Source organism: Ambystoma mexicanum, chromosome 10 (assembly GCF_040938575.1).
Source record: "Ambystoma mexicanum isolate Mex_15411 chromosome 10, UKY_AmexF1_1, whole genome shotgun sequence".
In the NCBI taxonomy this organism is placed as follows: domain Eukaryota; kingdom Metazoa; phylum Chordata; class Amphibia; order Caudata; family Ambystomatidae; genus Ambystoma; species Ambystoma mexicanum.
The window spans coordinates 665999109-666012206 of NC_090932.1; positions in this window are offsets into that span (position 1 = coordinate 665999109).

Genomic DNA, 13098 nt, shown 5'->3' on the forward strand with positions numbered 1-13098 from the left:
AAACCTCCATGGCGCTAAGGGACCTCGGAATCAGGCGGTAAGGGTCGGCGCTGTTTACGCCGCCGTAAACCCCTTACCGCCTGGGTCCTAATGAGGCCCATAGTGTTTTGATTTGCAGTGTATAGTTTTTTAATGTTTGTTGTTTGTCCTCCCGAAAAAGGAGGAGTGTGGCGCTGCCCGATGACGGGGCGCGCACTCTCCCCACAATGTTTGAAAAGGAAAAAAAAGTTCCCCCCTAGTTCATCAATTAGTTGTATTATGTCTAATTAGTAATGACTTGCGTTTTAGTATGGAAGACATGTGAGGAACACCCAGCAGAGCAAAGCTGAATCCAGATTATTACAGTCACAAGGATGTAGTCACCCTCCCTGGGAGACCAGCCAAAAACAGGAAGTGGAAGTGTATAATGTCTAGCCTGCTTGCTACCTGCAATGTATGGCATGCTCGTCTCTATCATCCTTTTGACCTGGAAGTAATTGGTTTGTGAGAAATAATTGCAGCAAACCATTTGTTCTTCAGTCCAGTGGTTTGCGGAAGGGGGTCACACTCATACCCTCCAAAGCACTCATTATTGTGATAATCATCGTATAATATGCATATTTCTATGCATGCAAAAGCCAATCTGCAAACATTTAGTTCGCCGTAACAAAACGTTGACATTTTGCATTAAAGTTTCCGAAGTCTTTGAAGGGGAAGTCTCCCAGCTTCGCACAGCCGCAGCATTGCTGCCTTCAGAGCAATTCCTGTGTGATGCCAGCCACAGACCTCAAGGACATGGGCAGTTAGTGTGGGTTACACCACCATGGGGCACCACTGCCTTATTTGACACATGGAATGATTTTGAAGGCAGTCACTGATGTGGTCTGTTGTCTCGTCCCTGATGTCAGCCTTGTTTAGCAGCACCCACCCTCCTCCCACCAAACTAAATGAGGATCTTTCTATCATTCATCTATGGTGTAAGCTCCACAAGTCATGACACCTGGTCTTTTGGTTGTAGCCCCCCCCCCCGCCCCCGGCCCGGATAGAATCTCAGGATCTACAACCAAAAGGCTCTCTAGCCCCCCTGACAGTTCCGACATTAGCATAGCCCCTGGTCTTTTCCAGACCTAGCAACACCCCTGGCTGGCTGACATCTGAAAGACAAACGCTGTCAGTCTGGAGCACATTTGAACTTTCAGGAGCACCCTCCTAATCAAGGGCTGAGGAATTTTTTCCATAGATTACCAAATGCAATTCGACTTCCTAGCCTTCCAGTTTAGAACGCTGAAAGCACACTTATTTGGGAAATGCCATCTGGCAGTTAAGCCAATTACTGCGAAGCATAAAACCACCCCTCTAAATACACATAGTCTCGCCTGGCAAGGTTTGTGGTGACAGCCGTTAATTCGTTTTTCCCCCGGATAATCGAGTTAGTGGAATGCAATTCGAACCTCAGAGTTAACAGGAACACCCCTGTTTGTTCTGCACTGTCACGTGCACAGAAAAAGCAACGTGGCTGTTCGTTGCTCTCGAGGCTCCGCTTGACATCTGTAAAGCCGTATTTCACAACGCGGCAGAGTAAATATTAAAAAAGGCCTACCCGCTCCACCAACGTACGGTGCAACCATTCATTGTTCACGGACCCGGAAAAAGTGATTCCATCAAAGCAATGAATCCTGTGCACACTGGCCTCACTTTCCAAGTCCCCACAGAGCAAAAGGCGGTGAAAAAGAAGGCGTAAAAATGTTAGGCTTGCTTTCACACAACATTTTGTGCTCCATGAAAGCCTCGCACAAATGTAACTTGTCGGGAATCATTTACCATTTTTGCAATACAAGTATTGGCTAAGCCAGCAGAGGTGTTGCCAGGTCTGTAAAAGATCAGAGGCTAAGCTAATGTCGGGACTGGCGGGATTTGGGTCTAGCTATAGCCTTTTGGTTGTAGTTCCTGTGCTTCTATCTGGGGCTACAACCAAAAGACCTGGGGCTATAGCCCTCTCAGCCCCCCTCCCCTAGCAACGCCTCTGGCCAGCAGTTTAGGGTAATGTGTAGTCATTTGCCCATATACTGCCATAATGGTACTGCTTGGCCATCAGATGGAAACAGCTGGGCAATGGCGTGATTACTTGGGCATATGAAACACTGTTTGCTTTTTCATTGCTTGTTTTCAACAGGGCTCCAGTGCAATGAACATATACAAATCAAGCGGAAGATGGCACAGTGTGTTAAGATATTTTTATTACACCAGTAGAATATATCTGCAATCAAGCCTTTAACTCTCAGCAGGTCATTTACAAATAACACTGGCAGGCCACAATTTGATGCTACTGTTTGAAAGATATAGCTCAAAGAGATACGAGTTTGATTTTTTTTTGGGGGGTGGGGGGAGATCAGGCATTGGGTAGGAATAGCCATAGGGATTAGCATGGCTATGAACAGGCAGTCAATGGAAGAGTAACTAACCAAACAACACCTGCAAGCTGTGTTTCCATCCTCACATGTCATCTGCCGCAGAGCTGTACTCCAATGCAATCGTTTTCATTTTATAGGGAGCCAAAACTTAAAATAAATGTTAACCAGTTTTTGCCATGTTTAACACTTGTTTTGCTCTTCATAATGAAACTGTTAAAAGTTTCATCTAGGGGACAAATTCCATGAAAGTGTGAACATTAGTACTCCCCTCCATGCCATATACTCATGAGTGCTTTTCAAGCTCTTGAACGTTAAATAAGGGCACACGATAATGAGATGACTAGAGGAAAACTGTTCACTCTTTCTATTTGTGGGTTTGCAAATCAAGGAATTAAATATGCTGAACTGAGTTTTGTATACACACCCTGACTATTTCTCTAATACTTAAAAGTCAAGTTTGGGAGTCATTAGGGAGACGGCATGGACCCAGGCCCCAGAAGGCCTTGTGGATGATGCAGAGGGTCTTGGTTTTGATCATTGTGGCCACCGGGAGCCAGTACATTTAGGGCTGGGGATATATGGTCCCTGGGTTTAAAGCCAAGGATAGGTCTTGCAGCCCTATTCTGGATTAGCTGAAGGGGGCGTAGGGAAGAAGGGGGGAGATTGAAGAAGAGGATGTTGCAGTAGTCCAGCCTAGAGAGGACCACATCTCTGGAGACATGGAGCTTCTGCGCAAATCTCAGTAAAGGGAGAATCCCTCTAAGGAGGTTGAGCTGAAAGTGGGCCTTCTTGGCAAGGTCCATGATGTGAGGGGTGAAGGAGAGAGAGGAGTCGAAGATGACCCCAAGGTTTTTGGCCTCACATGATGGTGAGGGTAGAGGGCCCAACGAGGGCAGCCAGAGGTTAGGAGGGAGACAGGCACAGGTGTCCCAATAAGAAGGATCTCTGTCATTAAGACAGATATCGTTAGCCACACACCATATCTAGGTGGTGGTAAAACAATCAGGGTATGAATGATCAATTGGGGAGGACCAACTTCTCCAAGACTTTACTCAGGAAGGGGGTGGTGGAGATAGGTTGATAGTTAGCTGGGCAGGAGGGGTCAGCAGATGGCTTTTTTATGAGAGGGTGCACAAGGGAGTGCTTGAGTGGAAGAGGGAAAGAGCCAGTGGAGAAGAAGTGGTTACAGAAGTCGGCAAGAGCCGGGGTGAGAGAGGAGATGTTGTCCTTAATGGTTCTAGAAGAGCAGGGGAGCACCTGTTTGGATGAGATCTTCATAGAGCAGACAACTTTAGAGACCTCATCAGGTGCTATGGGCAGCAGGGAGGAGTGTGTGGGGGATGGGGGTAGGGGGTCAAGGGAGGCAGGGGAGCAGGAACAGGAGTGGAGATAGGGGTGGTGGAGAGTGAGGACAGGATGTCCTGAGTTTTAGATGAGAAATGGGAGGCCAAAGCAGTGCAGAGAGCCTGGGAAGGAAGGAAAGAGGTGGAGATTGCAGTTGGATTGGCAAGTTCCTTACAGATTTTGAAAAGTTTTGCCGTGTTAATAGTGGCTCCAGAGAGGCGGGCTTGAATGTGGGCCCTCTTCTTGGAGCAGATAGATAAACAATACTGCATTTGGAGCAGGCCACAGGCCAGTTTGTCAGAGGATGAACCAGAGGTCTGCCACTTCTGTTCAGCAACTCTACGCTTATGTTTCAGAGAAGCTAGATCAGAGTCATACCAGCTGTTGCACTTGGAGGCAGGCTTCAAGCGGATCCTCATGACAGGATAATGGATGTCAAAAGTGTTGGAGATGAAGAAGTGAAGTTTAGCGAGGACAGAGTCAGAGGGATAGTCAGAGGCAGGGGCTGGAGGGGGAATGAAACTGGATGCAAAATCCACGACTGACACTCGCTTCATCGGTCGAATGACTGCAAAGAAGGCCTGCAGTGCGGGAGGTGGCTCGGACAGAGGGCAGAGGGGCCCAAGTGGGAAGAGAGGAGAGAGAGGTAGGACCAGGAGACGCGGGTGGTGACTGGGTTAGAGATAGGGATGTCTCCAGAGAAGAGATGAGGGCGTCCAGAATGTGTCTTGCTGAGTGGGTCAGACCGGAAGGAAGAATAGTAAGATAGAGGGAGTCGCAGAGTCCATAGAACTGTGAAATGGCTGATTCAGGAGAGTGGATGTGGATATTGAAGTCACTGAGGAGAAAGAGTTTGGAAATAGAGGTCAAGAGGAAGGAGGTGAGGTTGGCCCATTCAAAGAGGAAGAGAGAGAGATAGGGCCAGGGAGCCTGTAGATGGTAGCAAGGGTGAGTGAGATAGTAGGAGAGACCCCAGACATACAAACAAGACATTGAAAGGAGGTGTAGGATTTAATGGGTATTATAGAAGCAGGGACCCACTCAGGGAAAATCAGGGTCACTCCACCTCCGGGCCTGCAGGGCCTGGGTTTGGAGAGGAGTTTGTAGCACTCAGAAAGGAGAGTGTCAAGAGCAATGACTGAGCTTGCATTGAACCACATCATGGTAAGGGAGAGGACATCAAGGTCAAAGTCTTCAAGAAGGAGGCAGATGTCAGAGGAGTGTTTGACAGCAGAACGAGCATTGAAAGTAACAAAGTGAAGCTGGTTACGACCTTTGAAAATGTTCAGAGGTGGAGTACATGGTTTATGGTACTCCTGTCAGTGGTGATGGAGAGGTTAGAGAGCGGGAAGGAGGAGTAGCAGGAGAAGGTAGGAAGTTGATGAGAGAGGGCAGGCGCTGGCAAGAAAGAGAAGAGGTGGTTGAGAACGTTTTGGCATGATATTGCCATTGTGATAGACATTAATGAGCACCTAGAGGATGAGAAGTATGCCAAGAGTACTTCCCATCTAGTGCCACCATTAATGGGTTTGTTTGTTGTTTTTTTGTTTGTTTGTTAGTTAGTTTGTTTGTTTGTTTGTTTGTTTGTTTGTTTGTTTGTTTGTTTGTTTGTTTGTTTGTTTGTTTGTTTGTTTATTTGCTATGTCACAGCCGAGGCCCTTAGGTAGTTGGGCGCAAGCATTAAAAGGATACTTAACAGCTTAGTTACAGAGTAGTTATATACATACATAGTTATATACAAACATAGATATCTATACAATGTTACAATTAGTGATCATATTTACAGGGACAAATTTACAAAGTACCAGATGGTCCTACGTGAGGGTGGTACAATGGAATATATACAATTGGAGTAATTGGAGTAGGGTAGCCCGAGTGGTCAAGGAGAGTAAGCGGTCTAGGTGCGGAGGGAGAGTCAGCTGCAGCTCAAATCAGGCATCACTGGTCCATAACCAAGCTAAAACTTTTCGCCTAAATCTAGGGTAGGGTTGGTCCATTCTAAGCTCTAATGGGAGTTCGTTCCAGGATTGGGCAGCAATAACTGGGAAACTAGAACTGCCAGCTGTGTTTTTTTTATATCTAGGAACCTATAGGGTGTAGGCGTTAGCAGAGGTCATGGGCTGGTTTGAGGTTCTCCTGTTTATTCTCTCTGTAAGGTACAGAGGCGCTATGTTGTTTAGGCATTTGGAGGTAAGGGAGAGTGTTTTGAGGATACCCTGTCTTTTATCTTGAGACAGTGAACATTTCTTCTGAAGGCAGAGATATGATCTCTGTTGGGAATATTTAGTGCTGCTCTTAAGGCGTTGTTTTGGAGTCTTTGCAATTTGTCTATGTTGTACTTATTAGATCCCGCATAAAGTGCGTTGCAATAATCCAGTCTAGATAGTATGAGTGCGTTGGCTGAGGTGATGCGGCTAGTTTCAGAAAGAAATGGTCTACAAGCTCGGATCAGTTTGCAAGTATATGCTGAGGATGACGCTAGCTAGTTGACTTGCTTCTTGAGGGTAAGCACTGAGTCAGGATAGAAGCCAAGGTTTTTAACAGCAGGTACCACTTTAATGTCATTGTTGTCGATATTGAAGGTGGCATAGCTAGGGTCAAGTTTTTTAATGGCCGACTCGGAGCCTAGGATTAAGAGCTCCGTTTTGTCGTCATTCAGGCAGAGGCCATGGGATGACATCCATGCCTGAATGAGGAGGTATATCTTATTTACTAAGGCCGAGTCTTCCAGGAAGTTGCCCGAAAGGGGAATGTGGATCTGGGTGTCATCTGCGTAGTTAGTGTAGGTGACACCCAATCTGTCCAATTTGTCAAACAAAGGCTTAGTAAAAATGTTATACATAGTGGGGGAGACGCATGATTCCTTAGGTACACCACTGGGGACTTGAATGGGATCAGCGGCTGCTAGAGGGGAGAAGACTTTCATGGTGCGGTTTGCTAAGAAGGATTGAACCCAGGTTATGGCATCACTTGAGAAATGGGCGGCTGACCTGAGGTGGTTACATAAGACTGTGTGGTCCACTAGGTCAAAAGCCGCCGATAGGTCAAGAAGGAGTAGCATAGCTGAGTTCCCTTTTATCCTTTAGCTCGTCAATTTGAGTCTTAAGGTCAATCAAGGCTGTTTCTGTGCCGTGGAGGGGGCAGAATCCAGACTGACGTGATCCTAGTAGGTTGTTGGCTTCTAGGTAGTCCTGTATTTGTAAATAGGCTACTCTGTCGAGGATTTTAAGTAAAAAGGGAACGGCAGTGATAGGTCTGTAATTAGTCGGAATAGAAGGGTCTACTGCTTGTTTTTTGAGCAAGGGGAGCACCCAGGAGTGTTTAAGGTTGTTCGGCACTAAGTTTGTCTTGAACGCGGCATTGATGAGCTTAGAGATGTAGGGGGCTAAATCTCTAGCTGCATCATTTATAATTTGGGGTGGGCAGCTATCTCCTTTGCAATTGGAGGGTTTGAGTGAGAGTATGATTTTTTCTGTTTCAATAATAGAGACTTTCCTGAAGCTGAAAGGTAAGGTATTGCAGTCATGAGTGAGAGGTGACGGTTGCTGTTGGGGTATTGTCTCTGCTGGTAAGAGCAAGGAGACTTTCTTTTTTGCAATTTTGATTTGGAGGGGTGTAATTTTATTTGATAAGACATTCTGAATGTCAGTACACCATGGCTTGTCCTTGGCAGTGTTATCAACCTGTGGTATGGGCGATTCCATTTCGCAAAGGATAGCGAAAAGTTCCTTAGTGTCTAATTTAGCCTTAGATATTCTATTGTTAAAAGTGTTCTTTTTTGTGTTCATTATTTCCTTTTTGTACAGTTTAGAAAGGTTTGTTAATTTGAGCTTATTCTCCTCAGTGGGCGAATGGTTGCAAGTGGATTGTAACTTTCTTTTTTGCGCTCTTAATTCCTTCAATTTGGGTGTGAACCATGCATTGAGGTGGGATTTCTGTCTTCTTTTACGAATTTTGACCGGTGCAATAATGTCTAATGCCTTAGTCATGGTGCAGTTAAAGGTTTTGACTAGTAATCTGGGATCTGTATTGTTGGATAAGTTATTAAGCTCAGGGAGAAGATATGGTATTAGCTTTTCTGCTGTAATGTCTTTTTTGCTCCTAGTAGGGAGAGATGGTGCCATGACTATGGTATTAGGGCGGATAAGGTCCAGAGAGGTGGAGAAGGTGATTAGATAATGGTTAGTCCAAGATTGCGGTGTGCTGTTTGTAATAGTAATGTTGCAGTTTAAGTCAGCAACCCAATCTAGGGTCCTTCCTTTAGTATGTGTTGGAGTGATAACTTTTTGTGTCAGGCCATAGTCTTTTAGAATAGCATCTACTTATACGGCATTTTTGTCGTCATTATAGTTAAATCTGAGATTAAGGTCGCCCATAAGCAATATTTGCGAGTGATCTTTGGTATTATTAGCTAGGATACAGTTTAAGTCATCTTCGAAGGAGCCTAGTGGCCCAGGGGGTCTGTAGACCATGTGGATGGTTAGAGTCCGGTTGCTAGAGAAGTGAAGTTTGGCAGTGAGGGACTCAGAGGATTGGTAGGGTGGGGTATTGGTATACCTGAGAGCTAGGTTAGTTTTATGGATAATGGCTAGTCCACCGCCTCTAGCGTTGAGTCTGTCGGCTCTGAGTATCTGGTATCCGTCTGGTACAGCTATCATAAGGGCAGGTCCTGCAGCCTCATGGAGCAATGTTTCAGTTGTGGCCAGTAAATCCAGATTCTCATTGGTTAGGGTGTCGGCGATCTCGGCAGCGTGGGCCACCATAGATCTGGCGTTGATAAGTGACCCAGATAGTGATAGGGTACTAGTATTTTTTGTATTAGGGTGAGGTATGGTTGCAGATATGTTAGCTCTCTGAGTGTTCTGAGAGTTGTACCTGGATGATCAGAGGACAGTTTATGAGGGTTATGTTGCAGCATGCTTTTGTTGGGTAGTTCTATGGATTGGACTGTATTACATGTCGAACTTCTTCCGTTAAAGTTTATTTTAGGATCATAAAGACGTGGCAGTCTTGTTCTCAATCTCATATTTCTGTCCTTGGGTGGGGGGGGGCATGATGACGTAGGAGCGGCAGTGGCCATTATGGCAAAAAGACCTAGTATGAGTTGGATTGTCAGGGTCCTTAAGATTTTACTCATGATCATAAGTAGGGTACTGTAAGCTGTAGGTAATTACTGGGTGCACTAGTATATTTCGGGTAGAGACTTAATGCATCGATCAGGTGGGGGAGGCACAGTAAGGCTAGATGCAACGATCCAATGGTGAGCCCTCTATGCTAAATAATACATTCAAATGGGGAGGCACAGTTAGGCTAGATGCAACAATCCAATGGTGAGCCCTCTATGCTAAATAATACATTCAAATGGGGAGGCACAGTTAGGCTAGATGCAACAATCCAATGGTGAGCCCTCTATGCTAAATAATACATTCAAATGGGGAGGCACGGTTAGGCCAGATACAACAGGCAAATGGGGAGCCCTCTATGGCTAAATAATACATGAAAAGGTGGAGACACAGTTATTCTAGATGCAATCGGTGCGCTAAGCTGCCGAAAGTACAGAATTTCCAGGTGAGTGGAGCACAATATACTTCACAGTAACATTAGGGATACAGTAGGCTAAATGCAATAAACTACTAATATCACAAATTGGCTTGGTGCGCTGGTATACTCCCAATAGCTCAGAGGGTGCTTAGGCAGAGACAGTATGCTACCAGTAATGCATCGCAGTAATGAGTACTAACTACAGTGTGCTAATAGAAGCACAATAAAGGCGGTGCATTCTAGATGCAAGGATACTAGCACACATAATAGAGCTATGAATTGCTTTGTACAATGTACTCTCTTATGGGGAGCACCTAGTAAAAAATGTTTGAGTTGTGGGTGCTACTGAAAGCGGTAACGATTTTACACTACAGGCAGTTCAACATTTCAAACATTGCAGTGACGGCATTTTGCACTGTTGGGCAGGTTTAGGTTAAGATACGACCATGAAAAGTGTGTAGCGAGACATGGCAGTCATCGCGTTTGGTGAAGAGCAATAGTGGGCGTAAGCTGTATGTCCAAAGTGCACAACGTCTCGCAATAGTTCAGCTATAATTGATCACCATTAGTGTCAATGGTTCGCGGAAGCGCTTTGCAAAGGCGTGCTTACAGAGATATAAGGAGAAGCAGGGGACCATTCGGCCGTCTGCGGTCCATCGCGGACAGGCGCAGACAGGCAGGAAGCCTTTTATAGTCAGCGTTCTGCAGGCGGACCAGCTAATGCCTGCCGGTGCTTCCGGGGCATTTTTGCCAAGAACAGCTGGCCCAATGAGAGCGTAGCCGCTTTGGGGGTCAGGCTGCTAAGCAACCAGGATCACACGGGTGTGGTGGCCATTTCAGCTAGGCCCGCACATGTAGAATGAAAAAGATGGCCGCATCGGATCTCGTGCTCTGTCTCGGCAGGAGTGTAGTGCGGTGATCAGTGGTCGTGGGTGCCACGGCACACAGCCACAAAGGCCAAGGGTAGGTCAAGGAAGTAGCCAGTAGTTTAGCATGCCTTACCCTGTATGCACAATGTCCTGGGCGCAGCAGGTGCTGTGGCTTCCTTCGTTCGGCGGGGGTCAGGATGGGCTCCAGCCCTCCTCTCCTGGTGGGTAGATGGGGGGATAGAGAGAGCCATGTTGGCCGCAGGGGAGATAGGAGGGAGAGAGACAGACAGGGCAGCTGTACAGTGTACGAATAAACTCACCAGGCGGCCTAGCAGACAATCAGGCAAAGGTGAAGGAAGTGCTTTGGACAGGATATGCACAAGGTAGCAGAATTGTAAGTACCCAGACTGGGTGAGTGCTAAAATGCAGCTGCAAACAATCAATGCCCAGGTTTAAAGGCACATCTAACTTCGACTTTCCAACAAAGTACTAAAAAGCAGCAGAAAACAGTCAATATGCAGGTTTAAACCACAAGATTCAAGTTTTAGGGGGTATATGAATCAGAGTAATCAGTCAGAGTATACAGGGCATCAAATTTGGCATTCAAGATAAAGAAAAAAGAGAGGAATTAAATTAGTTGTGGGTGTGGTGTGCACAAGGTTTGCATAAGGGTAGCCGAGTAGTAACTAAATAGAACTGAAGTTTTGGCTTACATGTGAATTGCCAGCAGTAAATACAGGCCTCCGTTGCAAGGGAAGGACAAGATCTCTCAACGGAGGGCAGCACACTAGAAGTGCAGTAGGAATCAATTATAAGAGCAGGGTATGATATGATATGATATGATATGATATGATATGATATGATATGATAGTTTATTTATATAGCGCCTATACACAAATTACCTAAAACATACTAGCAAAGCAAGGTCAGGATTGGAGTTCGGAGGCAGGGTAGGAATACATCTAGATTCAAAATGTCCACAGCACACCAGAAAGCTTGGGAAAGCAGTTAAAGGAGCAGGATAAAATATATTTAGAATCGTTTTTCTCACAGCACACTAAAATGCAAGGCTCAGATTGCAGTCAAGGACAAAGTGAAATTGTATCAAGATTTGAATTTCCCCACACTGGAATTACAGGGCCTGGATTGCAGTGAAAAAGGCATAGTGAAAAGTACATCAAGGTTCATGGGGCCTGTGTATGCCACGCTACTTAGCCAGCTGAGGGGGCGCAGGACATCAAACAATTGTAGGTTGTGGGAGGGGCCTCCAGTCCAGGGCTTGGATGTTTGGGCGAGGGGGTCACCAAACAAGGCAGACCTGCTTCAGGCTATAGGGTCTGGCCAAGGGATAGAGCAGGTGTGGAGGCTGGGAAAAGCCCTGTGAGTTAAGCGCACAATGGCGCTCTTGCCTTGTGAAACAACAGAATGTAATTTGAGAACCATCAGAGCACCTGGGCGACGCGGAGCGGCATGTCGGCCATGGCCAGACAGGCCAGAAAGGGGCCTCAGCATGGGCCTTGATTGGCCTTGACGAGGTGTACTGTACCCAATCAATGTGGAGGCTGGGCAGGGCATTGAAGCACTCCAGTGGTTACAGAGGCGGCGGCCATGTTGGGGTGGAAAAAGGCCAGTATTACACGCAGCCCAACTGGGCTAAACAAAGAAAGAAATGTGTGCGCTCGATAAGAGATGGAAGTCAGGAGCTCAACCACTAACCAACACAGCCCATCAGGGCAAAGTTATGTATAAAACGCTTGCCGCCTCAGCTGCTCTAAAAATGAATAAAAAGAAGAAGCAAGCCCATCAGGGTCTACCAATTGCAATTTGAAGTCGAGCATCCTCCTGATGCCCCATGGGGATTCCTGGGCACTGCTGCTTCTGCCGTGCCGGTGATGTAAAGAGAGAGATCCTGGCCGGACAGGGGCCTTAGCGTGAGACTAAGAACTGGCAAGCAGGGCTCATTCTCATTGGTACAGATGAACTTCGATGAAGTGGTTTATTTTGACTACCTTGGCTTTGTTTCTGCTCCATGGGTGCTTGGAGGATGCAGGAATGTAATGCAGAAAAAGCTGCGCCTGTGGCCACACATGTGATACTTAGGTTTGTGAGGAGATCGGGGCAGGGGGTGAGATGGGGGATTGCACCATTTTAAAATGAAGTAAATTACAACGCTATGGGAGCAGTCTTATACAGAGTCGAGGTATGGGGGATTATGCTGGCACAAGAGCTAACCAAGGATGAGAATGTTTTTTCTTTGCAATCACCTAGGAGATCCAAACAGCACCCATGTGCTTTGTGTATGTTCTGAATTTGGAATTTGGCCAATTGTGGATAAAATTAGCCTAAGAACTCTTGTAATGTAACTCTGGTTATAATATGATATGGTATGATATGATATTTTATTGATATCGCGCCAATACACAAGTGTTTCAGGGCGCAGCTAGGCAAGGGAGGGGTACACGGGAGGACAAAACAGAGATCTTGCTAGGCCCAGAGACATTGAGAATGGGCAAGTGCAGGGGAGATTGAAGGGGAAACTGCAAGGGGCAGTAAGGGAGTGGAAAGTGCTGAACACATGATCTAAAGAACAAAAAGTAGTGCGGCCAGCTGGTGGCAAGTGCAATAATAAGGCGCAGACAAACAGTGTCTAATAAGTGCAGGAAGGGACTGTAGGGTTGCAGATACAGACCTAAGTGCAAGGGTTGCCAGGAGGCAGTGCAGGTATGCGCCTGGGTGGGCAGGGATCTGGGCATGAAATCAGAGGGTAACCAGGTGCCCATTGCCGAAACAGACAGAGATCAGCAGGGGAGAGGAAGAGAGAAGGCAGAAGCAAAGAGGAAAGTCTTGAGGTGCTTCCGGAACCAAAGATGGTTCTGCTCAAGTTTCAGAGAGGCAGGGAGGCTATTCCAGAGGGAGGCCCCCACCGGAGAAAGAGATCTACCCCAAACTCGTTG